Genomic DNA, 14,291 nt, shown 5'->3' on the forward strand with positions numbered 1-14,291 from the left:
CGATAGCCAATAAATCGATGCTTTATGAAAATACCGATTGAACGTCTCTTATTATTCCATACGAGCGCGACAAAATGTTAAATCCTGTTAGCGTAATCTGCTCGCTTCTTCCCGCCCGTCTTTACGGATGTGCGCATTTGTTCGTTTCCTTTCCCTTCTTTTTATTTATTTATGTTTGCAATTTTGTTTTCGCGTGTTGCCTTTGCGTGGTTGTAATCCTGACATTCTTATTGTAGACATCCGTATGTTCGTTGAAATATTTCTCCTTTTAATAGCAAGGATACGTATCTGAAAGTCGTCTTATATACATCTCCACACAGTATTACCCATATATGTAAACACACGCACCATACACTTAACATACATATATGTATATATATTTATATTTACCAAACTTGTATTAGACAACGCATCTATTATTAAACATTCTACAACAAAAATAAAACCATCATATATTAAATGTAAATGAAGCTGAAAGTTGTTTTATACACACCCACACAGAGACGTATCATTATTACCCGTGTATGTAAACAGACGCAAGGTACATTAAACAGACACACACAAATATCCATGCATATACTTATATATACAACACGTTCAATAGACAGCAGGTTTATTATTATACATGCCACTAAAAAAAAAACTTCCCTAGTAAGTTTTACGGAAAATCGTCTTATATACATCCACAGACAGATCCAAGCAACATACACCCCACACGGAACACACACATACACACCACACCCTATTACAGACAAAGATATGCACACAGACATCACACACACGCGCATATATATATATATATATATATATATATATATATATATATATATATATATATAAGCCAACAACAATGCGAAGGAAGACCGGAAAAGATGAAGTAAAAAAGAAAAACAAACAGATATAGACGAGTATGACTGAATAGAGGAGTGTCTAACCTTTATTTGACTATCATTCTTCACTTCAATGTATAATTATTTATTACCAAGTTGCTGGTAGGTCCGGTGTATGTAAAGTCCGTGGGTGCTGTGGAACTGTGATTAATTTCGAGAGAAAGGTACCTCTCTTTTTTCAAAATAGAAGACAAAAGTGGATTCAAGATGGCGGAGAGAGCGTGGCAGTCCTGCAGAAATATTTTTTTTTACTTATATATTTATTATATTATTTCTGTTGTAAGCTTTGGTTATATATTTATATATATATATATGTATTTTTTATATTTTATTTTATATAATTTTGCATAATTTATTATTATTGTTGTTACTGTTGGGTTTTTTTTCTATCTGGTGCTGTTGTTGAAGTTTTTATTTATTTATTTATATGTTCTGCTTTTAGTTGTTTTTTTTTATTTTTCTATTTTGTTTTACCTTTTATGTATCTGTATTCGTGTGTTGAGAAGGTGATAACACTCAGTTATAATATGATAGTTATGATCCTCCGTCTATGTTACGTGTATAAGCGTTTATATATATATATATATATATATATATATATATATATATATATATATATATATATATATATATATATATATATATTTTATTGAGATTTGTAGTGCCGACTAGATTATGGTATAAGGAAGATAATTCTGTTTAACTTAGTGCAAGGGGGATAATTCTATCGGATTTAATTTTTTATTTATTTATTTATTTTTTATTAGGGTTAAATGTATATTTATTTTATTGGTATATTTTATTGTTTTATGTTCTAACTTGTTGTTGTTATGGGTGAACGTGTTATTTATTAATTTTATATACTTCAATTTATATATATGTGTATTTTTTTAGTATCCATATATTTTATTTTCTCCTATTTATTTATTGATTTATTTTTTATTTATTTTTTTAAAATAGAATTTGTGTATTTTCGTTGCTCTGGTTCGCTTTTAATGGGGGGTCAAAGGATAAAGGGAGAGCCCAGTTCTAGTCTGTTATTCATGGAGGGTTTGTGTTTAGAGATAAGGAAATATTCTGCAATTCTAAGGTTTCCAACGTTTCTGGCTGAGGCGAGGAGATAAACGCGAATATTATGTTTGGTGCTGTTTCATGAAATTATATGTTTGTGGAATGATGAGATTCTGGTGTTTATATGTTCTTTAATGCGTTGGTGTAGTGGTATAGTAGTACTTCCTATGTATGATTTGTTGTATTTAGTGCATTGCCGGTTATAGACCACGTGGGTGCGCAAGTATATGCCTGTATCTTTGATGGGACAGTTTGATGGGTGTATGTGATGGGTGTTTCCGGGTTAACTGCTGTCTTAAGGTGGTGCCGGTGTGGATAAGTTGTATCTCTAGCTCTTCGTGGTGTATGGCTTTGCGGATAGCAGTGGAGATTCTATCATTGAAGAAGGGGAGCTTGAGGAAACAGGTGTTAGAGAGCGCTTGGCGTTGGCGTTTTTTTCTTTTTTTGATTGAGGATAAGGTGGAATTAGGATAGCCGTTTATGGAGAGTGTGTGTAGGAAGTTGTTAGTGTGCAGAATTTTGTCGGGTGTATTGGTACACTTGTTGCGTATGCGTGTAATCTCTGCGTGTGCATAGCTCAGTTTGTCTTTTGAGGGGTAAGGCAGATCTAAAGTGTACAAACAAGCGTCTGCTGGCGGGTTTCCTATAGAATTCTGTGTATTTTTTGATGTTGAGTTTGAAGTCAAGGAGTGAGAGTGAGCCAGAGTTGTCTGGGTGTTCTATGGTGAACTGTAGGTAGTGGTCAACGTTGTTAAATGTGTTGAAGATTTTGATGGCTTCTTCTCGAGAGCATGTGAGTATGAGGATGTCATCTATATATCTCGTGAAGAGGAGGTCGGAGTTGCAAGTGTTGAGTCCTTGTCTTTCAAGTCTGGGTAGGCCAGACACTTGTTTATAGGTGTGGTTAAGAAATGTGAAGTATGTGTTGTCGACAATCACTCGGAGAAGTTGGTGGATGTCGGCCGAGGTTATTCCGAAACAGTGTAAGTTATTGGAGGATATGAGGTCAGCCAGTGTGCGCCGGGATGGAAGTGTACAGGGAGACGACGTCCAGGCTGAAGGAATATCTGTTGAGCCGCAATTGTTGGGGAGGTAATCTGTTAAGCCTGTATATGACTTGGTCAGAGCTGTGGACATGGGCTGGGAAGGTAGAGAGTAGGGGTTTAAGTTATCTAGAGAGGAGCCATGAGATCTTATAGATCTGTTGATGCTGGAAACTATGGGTCTGATTTGTGTGTGTGGCTTATTTTTGTGAGTTTTATGAGGTGGTAAAAGGTAGGGGGTTTGCTGTTCTTGGTAGTAAAGTTTAGTCTGCATTGTTTTGAGATATTTCTCTGGGAGCAGATATGTGCCTAGGTTCTATTGATAGTGTTCTCTATTTGGGTGACAGTGATATTGTTGGCTGGGGTGTAGAGGTTGGTGTTGCTAAGGTGGTCTAGGGCGAGGGAGTCATAAGAGTCTTGGGAGATCACACAAAATTATTTACCTTTGTCACAGGGTAAGTAGACGAGATTTTTTTCCTTGAGGCGCTCTAGGATCAGGCGTTGGGCTGTTGTTAAGTTGGGTATGATGCGTCGCTGTTCTTGTTTAAGTATGGCGAAAATCTTATGTTTTAGTCTTGTAATTTTCATGCCAAGGGTTGGGCTATTAGGGGGTAGGTGTAAAAGGTTATCGAGCTGAAATACGGGAAATGAGGTGTTAGAGTTATCCAGATGGTTGTGGTTTGTGTCATTGGAGGAGGCTAGAGCAGATAGCCATTTAAGATGATATGCGGTTCTACAAAACTGTATATATATATATATATATATATATATATATATATATATATATATATATATATATATATATATATATATATACAGGGTCTCCACAAAGTCTGGCTGAATAATCTACACGGTGCCCAAAAAGTCTGGCTGCATAATCTACACGGTGCCCACAAAGTCTGACTGCATAATCTACACGGTGCCCACAAAGTCTGACTGCATAATCTACAGGGTGTCCACAAAGTCTGACTGCATAATCTACACGGTGCCCACAAAGTCTGACTGCATAATCTACAGGGTGTCCACAAAGACTTTGTGGACACCCTATATATATATATATATATATATATATATATATATATATATATATATATATATATATATATATATATATATATATATATATATCAACATTTTCAATCATTCAGAAACTACATTTAACACCTTATGAATGAATTGACGATGATACTTACAGGCTTTAAAGGCGGACGATTAACAGATATATCGGCCTTACTTAACAAGGCCGATAGCCATTAGTCGCGTGCTCTCGTGTAATGAATGAATGCGTGAATATACGATTGACATGAAATTCTTAAAGATAAACTAAAATGACCGAAAAATAGGCTGAAATAATTAAATAAATAAAAAGTAAATGACTTAAAATGACTTTAATGAACTTAAGAATGAATTGAATGACCTTAAGAATGACTTGAATGCTTAAAAAAAAAATAACTAGAATCCTTCAAAAACAACTTGAGTGGTCTGGAGAAGGTCTTGAATGGCTTTGAGACTGACTGGTTGTAAAGTTGGTGGTCATTTTACATTAAATTAATACAGAAAAGTGATCTCTTACTTTATATCATATTAAGTACAGTATGTAGTAAGAACAGATACTACACTTTGATCTTGGCCAAAAGGCTAAGAAAAGCTGTATTTATTTGCTCCCCCAGCGAGCAAATTAGGCACAAGACCGATTTTTAATGTGAGGAATTAAGGGGAAATGGGGAGCAACTCCCCAGTGAGTAGGGGAGCTGGATAGTGACAATTGGTATGAAGGGTTGCCCCTATATTGACCAAGGTCTTATGTGTATATATATATATATATATATATATATATATATATATATATATATATATATATATATATATACTAGCAAGTCGCCCGTCGTTGTTCGAACGGTGTAATATTATATTTTGATTAATGCAGATTTCGTATTTAATATTATATTATATTGGTCTCCATATATAGTAATGATTTAAAAAGTTAAAAATAAATGACTCGTGCTCCACCACCGAGAATCCAAACCAAAATGTTTAACTTACAATTTATTCTTTCCTTTGACGTTGATGACTGACATATGATTGTTGTAAGGCTACAAATTTAAACATGGACAAATAGCTACTGCGTTGTGCATGCATATTCGTAATGCCGTCGTTCGAGCTTCAACTGGCAAATTCGATTTTTTGTATTTATATACTTTTGTACTTATTTTTCACTGCTAAAACCCCAAATAAAGCGTTTGAATACCCATATATTAAGTTTCATATCTGTAGACCAAAAACTGTGAGAGGATTTTGTTAGGCAGAATTTTTAAAACAACTATTTCTACGCATACATTCATCTATAAATATAAAAGCGAAACTGTATGTGTGTTCGCTTTTTCTCTGTGTCTAAAAAAGTTTTTTTTCAGAGAAGCGGTCGCTCGCTTCAGAACTTTTTAAAACTTTTTATATCACATATAAATCGTAATATCTCACAGTTAACCACGAAGGGCGCCTGTCTAATTTGCTCGATTTCGGGAAGATAAATATTCAACATTTGTCGCTTGCCGCATGTGGGTTAGTCTTTTTCCTATAACACCTTGGGGTGAAAAAAAGCATTCGGCAGTAAACGAAATCCTGCAGTCAAACTTGACCTCATTAACTCACTAAAACGGGCACCAGCTAAATCCAAGTAATTAAATAAATTCAAACGTGTTCCCGTTAGCATGTCGCGGTGGGGTAATGGTTAACGTCGCACTTTATTTTTCACACTTTAATTTACAACTTTACCTCAAGGGTTCGGATTCGGTCCTCAAACTTACTTTTTTAACCCAACCCCCGGAGCTTCCACAAACACCTCCAAACACCCGGGTAACGCCTGATACCCCTCGCTAGTATATATATATATATATATATATATATATATATATATATATATATATATATATATATATATATAAAGAGTTTTGTGTTTACTATAACCTTTTTACGCAAATATTACGCAAGTTTAAATCATGTAGAATATCTGCATGGCTATAATTACACGTAATAGTTAAGTAAAGATGATCATCACATGAGAAAACCGAAAAATAATAGGGAATTAATTGAAATGAATGTTTAAAAGAATATGCAAATTAACTAGATGTTTTTCTAGGGAATGCAATTCTACGACCTATATATAATTAAGTTGTAGGTTCTTTTTAATAAACAGAAAAAAGTGTTTTTAATATGAAAATCGGTACACAATAATACAATATTTATAGGAGCATATATATAAACATATATTTTCTTCATGAAACGCGTTGTTATATAAATATATAAAATGGGATATATATATATATATGTAAATATATATATATATATATATATATGTATACATATATGAGAATAATGGAAGCAATATTCCTACAAAATAAAGAAATAAAAAGGACCAAACCGAGTTATGTCTTCATCAATCCCAAAGGAATGCGCGAATTAAAGACGAAACGTTGATGAACACATGACTCGGTTTGTTTCTTTTTATTTCTCTCACTCTCTATCCTCTCTCTCTCTCTCTCTCTCTCTCTCTCTCTCTTTATATATATATATATAGTAGTTATATATGTATAGTAGTTATATATATATATATATATATATCGTAGTTTTATGTATATATATATCGTAGTTTTATATATATATATATATATATATATATATATATATATATATATATATATCCTCAAAAACTCTTAGTTTGATGGAGGGGAGACTAAAATCTGTGTCCTATTTGAGTCAACTCCTGACTATTCGTCATGAAATATGAGCGAATAATTTTTTAAATGTTTGTAATTTTAATTTAATAGATAAGCAGTGACATTACGAATTACTTTTAGTCTGTGCGTGTTTCTAAATATGACGCTTTATTGAAAGTATCAACATCGTTAATCAACCGTTCCGATAAATGTAAAAGAATGAATGAATGACTGATGGAATACAGAAATGTAAAAATGAAGTGAAACAAATCACCAGTACGAAAGTTTCAGAAGAAACTTACTGGTTATTATTTGAATGAAGTTTAGCGAAGAGAAAAGAGAAAATCATGAAAGCTGAAACATTTTCATCGGTTAATATAGGAGATTGATATGAGAAAATAATAAATGCGTAAGTGTTGCTCTTGTAAATATGAATTATTTGGGAGAGTAAATCTTATCGGAAGAATTATGGGAATTAATGATATTTACTAAAATCAACTGATGGTATCTGGAAATCATTCAGAAGTTAATGGTAGACAGTGTGATTATATTGAATTTGTATGTACCAGTTGTGTTTTTATTGATTTAATTTTGGTTTGTATATAAAGAGGGAAATTCTATTTTTTTGTTAATGACTAATGAAATTCTAGTCGTCTTCGAAGTAATCTCCTCAGGTTGCAATGCCGTTCCGACAACTCATGAAAGGCTCCATGGAAGTCCTCTTGTGGGAGAGTCTCAATGACTCCCGTCGTAGCCTCTTTCATCACCTCAATTGTCTCATAACGACAGCATCTAAGGTTTTCCTTTAGTTTATTGAAAATCCAAATTTACAGGAAGCTAGGTAATGACAATAGGGAGAGTGAGGACCTGCTTGATGCCCATCTTGGTCAAATAGTCTGCGACAAGGATGGAGGTGTGGACTTGTGTATTCGCACAAATTTTCTACATCCTCAGTTCTTCGTGAATAATTATGATCGAACTGGGCCTCTATAGACAAACGACGGTCCTTATCCATGAAATTCTTTATTTACCTCCACCACATTCTCATCATACCTCACAGACTTCCATTAAACCTCTTATCCAACTCAAAAACTGATGCTCGATTCATGAAAAATAGTCCTTAGCAATCTGAAGAATTCTAGATGTGTCTGTGGCATTTTTCCAAGTTTAAAACAGAATTGTATTGCATATAATTATTCTAAAGTGTCCTCCCATCCAGATTGCATTTTTGAAATTCATTAGCTGTGATAATCAGGTTTTAGTAGGGTGTATTCTTATTCCTGTTGTAGCTATCCATTGGAGCCGAAAATCATAAGAATTGGTCAGTAATCCAATAAGATGTGTAGCAATAACACACCTAATTTACAAGAGTCTACATCAATTTTAAATGCTAGTAGAAAAAAGTTTGGAGTGTTATTGACAACACCATGTATATATATATATATATATATATATATATATATATATATATATATATATATATGTGTGTGTGTGTGTGTGTGTGTGTGTATGTGTGTGTGTGTGTGTGTGTGTGTGTATAGAGATAGATAGATAGATAGATATCGGACTCGTCAGCCACCAGCGTGCCAACAGTCGACGTGGATAACCCTCTTCATAGGATCTTCGTTTGCGAAGTGCTACCAAGAAGAATATATATATATATATATATATATATATATATATATATATATATATATATATAAATATATATATATATATATATAGAGAGAGAGAGAGAGAGAGAGAGTGAAGGTGAGGGGATATATATATATATATATATATATATATATATATATATATAAAGGTACATACATGCATACATATATAGAGAGGGAGATAGATTCATGTATATATATATATATATATATATATATATATATATATATATACGTGTGTATGACTACTTCATTTCATAAAATAAATTAATATACGAAGATATAATTATATGCGTAAATTTTCAGTATATATTTCAACACTTCTCAATACAAAGGTAGAGCCCGGTAGTAAGTTTTAAAAATATATATGGCAATTAAGCTACACAGAATATTCTGCGTTTCATTCTCGTGAGAATTCGTCAGGCATAAGAATAAGCCCGACGAATTATCACTAGAATGAAACGCGGAATATTCCGTGTAGCCTTATTGCCATATATATTTTCATAACTTACCATATATATATATATATATATATATATATATATATATATATATATATATATATATATATATATATATATATGCATGTATGTATGCATGCATGCATTTATATATATATATATATACACACACATATATATATGTATATATATCACATATGTTTACATATTTGTCTATATATTTCTCTCTCTCTCTCTTATTCTTTCTTATTCTCTTTCTCCCTCTATATATGAATATATAGAGATATATCTACGTCCATAGATAATATCACGTATATATATATATATATATATATATATATATATATATATATATATATATATATATATATATATATGTATGTGTGTGGGTGGGTGTGTGTGTAAATATCTATATAAGCATATATTTACTTTTCTCTGACGTGCTCCAATGAACATGTTCCTCGCTGACTTTCTTATATAACCGTTTTTTGACCTCGCCTATCCCCAGTCCGTCTCCCCCCACCCACCAATATCACCTCCACCCAATGAGCAGAAACCTTCCTTGCTAGCATTCCAATGCTCTCTAAGCAAGCATGCAGATATGACCGTTTCAGCTGCTTGAGCATCTGCGACGGTGTGCAACTCCGCTTGCATCTTTGATAGTAAATTACTTACGCTGACTTAGCGAATTCGCTTCCCATCCGTGGTATGCAAGAACGGATCCCCTCCACTGAAGTTGGCAACACGCTGCGAGGATCAGTGCAGATCCGGTCGGATCGGATAAAATCAAACTCTTATGTTTTGTAGTGTATTTTTGTAGCTTCTTTTCCTGATCTGTGTTTTCCAGGTTTAGCTATAAGTCATATCACAGAGGATAGATATGGGGACTGGCATCAGTTTTATTATGTATGTAAAGTACGAGCTTATATACAGTGGAATGATTCTATGATCTTTACGTGAGTGGGTTAAAGCCATCTCCTCGGGATGTTGGTTGCGTTTCTGGAACTTTATTTGCCTACATTTGTTATTTACATTCATAATCAAAATTAGTGATTATATTTTTATTTTTCTAATATATAAAAACGTATATGTTTGTCAGTCTGTCTTTACATTTTCAAAATCTATCTCCACCGAAACTATAAGTCGCGGAGAGGCAGTAGATGCCTCAAATGATTGGATTTATTACGGACAGTACCTCTGTGGGTCTTTGGCCGGTTAAAATAAATTTTAAGGCGTCAAAAATAAATCGTTATGCATTTTGTACATTCATCTTAGTTTACATTTCTAATCAGTTTATATGCATGTCACGTTGTAACGTCATCAGCTTTGAATGCTACAGTTTTGCTTTCGATTTCGATTCTAGCTGATGGCACCTGAATACTTTTTTTTTTACTTTTGCAATCACGACTCTATTTTACCGCCGAGCAAAGCCGGGCACCCCCTCCCATCTGCAAGTAATACATATAAAGATGCCTTTCACCTGCAAAAGAAAAAGATATACTTATATATATATATATATATATATATATATATATATATATATATATATATATATATATATATATATATATATATATATATATATACGCACAGATATTTATATTATATTTCCCTCAGTCTGTGCCTCTGTTTCTTGGTCTATCCGGTCCACTTTTTTCTCAGAAACAATTAGATGATCTAGCTAAAATTTTGTACGGTCATTTGTTATGACAAGGTGTTACGAACTAAGTATTATCATGCCCGTTTCATGTACAGGCATGGATTACTACTCACATTTACTCTAGAAGTTTTCTGGGAAAATACTGAATCAATCTATTTGAAATTTTGCATGGCCCTTCTCCATGATCTGCTTTGGCGATAAAGTATTATGTTATCTGTGTGATGCGCAATTAATGGATTAGTTGAACATAAGCAGAATACGTTTTTTATAAAACATCTTCAGATATATAACGTTCTTACATCATCTATTATAATCAGTGATGGGACGATTAAATATTTTTCCCGATTCCAATACAATTACCGATTCCGATTCTATTTAAACCTCTACATATATAACCACAGAGTTATTATTTTCCTCGATTTCGATAAAAAAAAACCCAAAAAACAAAACAAAAATCCGATACCCGATTATATTGTATTCCAAGAAAATGCAATATATAAAATAATCATATTATCAAAGTGAAGCTTTTCAAAGTGGCAGAGAGAATTTTAATTCCTCATCTTTTATTTAATATTTTAAAGAGAGAGAGGGAGAGGAGGAGAGAGAGGAGAGAGAGGAGAGAGAGGTGTGAGGAGAGGCTTACTAACTGCGTGTGTGTGTGTCTTATTCCAAACGGATCAGGTAATAGATTCATGAAATCTTAATATGAGGTTTCAATGGGGAACTGGCATAGATAATTATTTTAACAAATTAATCCACACACACATACCTCAGTCTACTTATAAATTTATTTTCAAACATAGCGGAATTTTTTTTTTGATTAATCGATATTCTCAGATTCGTAGTTGAATCTAAATTTAGGTGACTTTGAAGTCATCTACGAACCTAACCTGCTCAACTCATTTGAAAACACGCCCACAGGGTTGAAATAAATTTATAATGAGTTTTGGTTAGGCTTGTGTTGAATGTTATTTTAACACTTAATATGTACGTATATATATATATATATATATATATATATATATATATAAATTCGTTTTTCTTTTGTGTGTATTGATATTCATATTAAAAATGCATTTTTCTATTTATTCAAAAAGAAAATACAATTTTTTCATATATTTGCTATGGAATTGCATTCACTAGCAAAAGATCTTGCAAATTTGCATATTCTTTTAAACATTCATTTTAATTAGTTGCTTTGGTTTTCTAATGGGATACTCATCTTTAGTTACCTATAACGTGTAATTATATTCATGCAGATATTCTACATGATTTATACTTGCATTATAAATAGCGTAAGAAGTTTATAGTAAACACAAATTTTTTTTCCATATATATTTATGTATACGTATATATTTTTGTTTAACCAATTATTCCTACCAAACTCCTCCTAGAGTTTTTGCTCCACTGACATGAACCTTCATATATAAGGTATTTGAATCCATGCACAACTTTATATTTTGGTTTTCGCCCGGAGAAATCCGTGCAAAAGTTTAAAAATTAAAAAAAAAAAAAAAAATGAAATTTGCCGGGTGAAGGTCGAACGCCGGCATTACAAATGCATAACGTAGTAGCTATTTGTTCATGTTTTAAGTTTTAGCCTTGGAGTAAATATGTTTGCATAGCCCAGTCATTGAAGACAGAGGCGAAATAAATCGTGAGATGAACGTGTTGGTTTCGATTCTCGGTCGTGGCGCATGAGTTTTTTAATACTTTTTAAATCACTACAATATATTTCATCCAATCTATCTATCTATCTAGCTATCTATAAAAGTGAAAATTTCTGTATGTCTTTTCTCTATAGTATTTAAGGAATACTATTATACAGAAAGGCATTACTTCACATATTCACACTTTTTAATATATACATATGCACATAATCTTATGAACAGTACATGGGGCCCGAGCAAAGCCCGGCGGAACTGCTAATATATATATATGTATATATATATATATATATATATATATATATATATATATATATATTCAAGCAAATATTATTAAATGCAACGGAGACACATTGCTTTATGATTCTTTTTTTTTAATTTTTCGTATAATCTTTTTTGTATCAAAATCAAAAATATTAATAAAAGTGTCATAGTTGTTGCTGTCACGAGCGCTTTCGGTTCGTCCACGAATCATCATCAGATATTGAAGTAAAAGTGCGAAGGAGCGAAAATGAGAATTAAAAGTGAACATTAAAATATATAGTAAACGGCGATAAGTTGAAATAGAGTCGATCAAAAGTCGATTAAAAATATAGGTCGATTAAAATTCGAGTATTAAAATCAGCAAGTTCGTGGACACCGTAAAAAAGTTCGTCCACTACGCACTAGGCAAGACATTTTAGAACTTTACTGCTTTTCTCGAATGCAATATCATTTACAGCGGGTTGAAGGGTTCTAATATATGATGCTTCAAGTATGGAAAATTAGATCATACGGTATCACTGGTAGAATACTAAACATAATTAAATCCTTTTAGATAAGAGAAAAATCCAGATTGTCCTCGACGGTCGTACATCTAAACAACATGATATAAATGCGGGAGTGCCCCAAGGGTCTATCCTTGGACCTCTGTTGTTCCTAATATTCATAACTTACCTCCCCGACAAAATTGCCTCGGAGAGGAGTATATATGCTGATGACACCACACTCTATAACAGGCACGACAGGAAAATAAATGAACACATATCTAAAGAAATGGCAGAAACACTAGAGGATGACCTCCAATCTGTAGTGGAATGGGGGCAAAAATGGATGGTCACGTTCAATGCTGCCAAGACTAAACTAGTTTCCTTCAATAATTATAAGAAACCTTCCCTACCACTAATAGCAATGGCCAACGACTCTTTATCTGAGAGTATATCTTTCAAACTCATTGGCCTAAGGTTCACAGGAAACATGAGTTGGAACAATTACATTGAAAGCATCGCTACGGCCGCTGCAGAGAAGGTAGACTCTCTCTACCGTGCTAGAAAATTACTAACACCCGAAAGTATCCTGTACCTATATAAGGGCACTATTCGCCCCTGTATGGAGTATTATTGTCATATTTGGGCTGGTGCATCTGCTACTAGTCTCTCGCTCCTAAACAAGGTTCAAAAGAGAGTCGCCAATCTGATAGGCCCTGAAGTGGCATTTAAGCTTCAGCCTCTGTCCCATCGACGAAATGTTGCATCCCTCCGCCTGTTCTACAAGTATTTTAATGGAGAATGCTCTGACGAACTGCAAGTTCTTGTGCCCCCACGACGTATATACCCTCAATAAACCCGACAGGCAGCTAAATCTCACCTCCACACAGTAGAGATCTCTAGATGTAAAATACATTTCTACTCCAGTAGTTTCTTCCCCAGAACCGCTAGACTCTGGAATTCCATTCCAGGTCCCTGCTTCTCCAAATATATTGGCGTGCAGAAGTTCAAGTATAACGTGAACAGATATCTTGCATAGTACCCCAGTAGATGTTAGCCATGATAGTACCCCCCTACACTAAAGTAGCAATGTACCTTTTTAGGGGTGAAAATGTAATTGAAAAATTAATTTTTGTAATATTATTCTCACGTTGTGTAAGTTTTATGTTGTCAACGAGGACCTTTCTAAGATTGGAAAGGGGACAGTTATGTTCTTTGATTAAATGTTTATGTATAGCACTTGTATTATTTAGATGCACGGTTATTCGCCGGTACAACGTTGTCGTTGTATGGCCAATGTATGTAGTATTTTCGGAGTTACATTCTCCCATAGAGCATTTGAATTTATACACTACATTACTTTGTTCCAAGGTTTTATAGCCGGT

At 33.4% G+C, this 14,291-nt stretch overlaps 1 pseudogene; it reads right to left on the reverse strand.

Moving 5' to 3' along the window:
• Positions 1-4,528: 4,528 nt before the first annotated feature.
• Positions 4,529-4,654, reverse strand: LOC145297990 (U2 spliceosomal RNA; annotated as a pseudogene).
• Between the last annotated feature and the right edge of the window lie 9,637 nt (positions 4,655-14,291).

The sequence above is a fragment of the Euprymna scolopes genome, chromosome 18 (assembly GCF_053919585.1).
Source record: "Euprymna scolopes isolate OS-2025 chromosome 18, ASM5391958v1, whole genome shotgun sequence".
NCBI lineage: Eukaryota > Metazoa > Mollusca > Cephalopoda > Sepiida > Sepiolidae > Euprymna > Euprymna scolopes.